At 37.4% G+C, this 2,939-nt stretch overlaps 1 protein-coding gene across 1 annotated transcript in view; it reads right to left on the reverse strand.

Moving 5' to 3' along the window:
* The window catches only part of LOC107710057 (chromobox protein homolog 1-like), a 15,069-nt gene extending 14,127 nt beyond the window's left edge, over positions 1-942 (reverse strand). Inside the window, exon 1 of the mRNA XM_016514754.1 lies at positions 726-942. The gene's annotated coding sequence lies outside the window, so the exon portion shown is untranslated. The remainder of the gene's footprint in view (positions 1-725) is intronic.
* Between the last annotated feature and the right edge of the window lie 1,997 nt (positions 943-2,939).

The raw sequence follows: 2,939 nt of genomic DNA on the forward strand, positions 1-2,939 counted from the left end.
TTTGCGTGCACATTTGGGCGGCATTATGCAAATATTTCCACATAGTGAGGTAGATATGTGGGGCGTGGCAAAGTCTTAACTTTGATAAAGAACATCTCTTTGGTTTTGAGACTTTAGGCTTTGCAACTTAAGGGATCGTATCTATGCACAATCAGCTTGTAACACTCCAAAGAGAAAGGAAAACTTGAAATCGCATCATATGACCCCTTTAAAACTGTCCTCCCGAGTCCCTCACTGAGCGCCTCGCATGCACGAGGAAGGCGTTTCTGTCTCGCGCTAAGATGGTGGGCTGGACCGACACATTTGCTCGCACGATTGTGGGTCCAAAAGGCGCCATGACATCAACAACATTTATGCTGTGCGATAAATACATGCATTAAAAAGTTCCTATGCACGTTGATTTGAACTTTACAAACCTAAAATGGGCGTTAAATGCGAGACACCGACTAGCCTGCTGGATAATGTTGCAGAAGCGTAGCCGCCACTTCTCCATGTTGACCTGGATCCGATTAGAAACCTACCAACAATTTCTCAAATACAACTGGGATATTATTAAACAGCAGTGAGTTGCTTAAAGCACTCAACACATCTGCCTGTTAAGTGTATATATATTTATGCGCATATATATATATATATATATATATATGAAGAATCGCATAACCTACAAACACAAGTCAATCCTGTAGCAAGTTGTTTTCACAGTCTGCACACGCAGCGCCACTTACCTGTGAATTACCGAATTAAGGGCGAAATAACACCGAATTAGGTGGCTCAGTGCAGCTAGACCGGCTTTAAATGTCGACAAACGTTTGAAATCTGTCGACTGGAGAAAGAGTTTGCTATTGTTTTACCGAGGTCCTTTGGATGGCCAGACAAAAGGTAACGCTAGCTAGCTACACGATCGCTCCGCTCAACCCGCCAATTCCGACCCAACGTGCCTGTGTACGTACGCGAGTGGTGCATCCTGGGAGTTGTAGTTTTTGTGTTCACTGTGAAAATGAAAAGATGGTTGAGGCACAATGTGGTTCCTCAGAACACTTGGAAATGCCTCATATATACTCAAAAACTTCAATATATATATTTTAAGCAGAGCTGGATTACGTAATCAGGTTCCAAAAATCAAGGAGGCTATTTGTAAATAGATTAAATTACATTTTAAAATACCTGTAATCAGACTACAGTTACTTTTTTATTGATTACATGATTACTTATTATTCACCATTATACATAAATTGTTCATAATTTATTGATTCCCCCTATTTCTTCTTTTTCATCTTTTAATTGTTCCTTTCTAAAATATCCTACCGCTTATATACATTCAGAGAGTCTTCCAGTTTTGTGGACATTCACACAAAGACCAGTCCTAATTACAGGGGTCTGTAATTACACAGAAAACTGAGAGGCCACACAACATTTGACCACTGGATTTGCAAAAATCATTTTCAGGGGTAAGATGTGTTTCAACATTGCATCAACTATGAACACATAAATTTTTATTTGATTATCTCATTCATGACAGATAAATGTATGAGCCATTCTGCTTGCATACATTGTTTGTATTAAATCAAGCACAAATACTTAACCCAGTGAAACTGACATTTTCAGTCTGAATTGTCTCCTAGCTATGATAAGCAGCTGCTGTGGTGCTCAGTTCGATGGCACACCCTCAGAAAAAAAGGTACAAAAGCTGTCACTTTGGCAGCACCCTTTCAAAAGGTACTGATACGGTGCCTTGTGAAAGTATTCGTACCCCTTCAAGTCCTGAGGTCGAAAGAACCACCTGTAGAGCTCAGAGACAGGATTGTGTCAAGACACCGATCTGTGGAAGAGTTCAGAAAAAATTCTGCTGCATTGAAGGTTCACAGAAACATGTAGCCTTATCCTTAATGGATGAAGTTTGGAACAACCAGGATTCTTCCCAGAGCTGATGGCCTCCTGGCGATGGAGAAGGGCCTTGGTTAGAGTGGTGACCAATGCTCACTTTAGTTGAGCTTCATGGTCATATTTGGAAATGGGAGAAACTTACAGAAGGACAAACATTAATGCAACACTCCACCGATCTGCACTGTAAAAAATAAGTGTAATTTTAACTGTAAAATTTTGTAAAAACGCTACGGAAAAAAACTGTTAATAGGTTAACAGTAAGTTCCCGTACTATATACAGGGAAAAACTGTAAAATATCTAACCAGACATTTCATGTAATTTTACAGTAAAATGCTGTTAATTTTACAGTTTTTAGAAGTAAAAATAACAAATAAACAAAAAACCTGTAAACTGATATTCCCAGAATTCCCTGCATGACACTCCACATTTGAAAGTATTTTGTTTAAATAATCATGTTATTTTAAATAGTTTTTGTTATTAGTTATGTATATTTGGGCTTTATGTTACATCTTCTGTCGTTTAATGAAAGTTTAATGCATTATTTAAGTATCATGTGTGTTACCATGATGGTGTTTTGTGTTTGCATGAATGACTCTGTGCACCTTCTATATATTAGTATATACTTCTGCTTGTGGCGAAGCTACTTGTGATGAGCTTTGATTCTTCATGTGGCTTTCTCTTTTACCACCTGCATTATTATGCTGGTTGTCAGTATGTTAAAGGTACAAAACAGATTTTAATAGCAGTGTGAATTGTTGAATTTACTGGTTTACATTCAAATTTTCTTGTTTGTAAATTACAATTTTATACTGTAAAATTTATTTTTATACCGTAAATGTGTTTACAGTTTTTCTGTATTTTTTACAAAATTATTCTGGCAACCACAGCTGCCAAAATTATTTTGTAAAAACTACAGAATTTTTTTTACAGTGAAGTTTTTTGACATTCGAGTCACATCTAATCTGTAAGATTGGGTCACAGAAACGTCTGCGTGCTTCATTTCTCCTGAATTTCTGTCTCCACAAATTCTGTTAAAGGACACTAAGAGCAAAGC

This window comes from Sinocyclocheilus rhinocerous, unplaced genomic scaffold (assembly GCF_001515625.1).
Source record: "Sinocyclocheilus rhinocerous isolate Xijiao unplaced genomic scaffold, SAMN03320098_v1.1 scaffold1348, whole genome shotgun sequence".
In the NCBI taxonomy this organism is placed as follows: Eukaryota; Metazoa; Chordata; class Actinopteri; order Cypriniformes; family Cyprinidae; genus Sinocyclocheilus; species Sinocyclocheilus rhinocerous.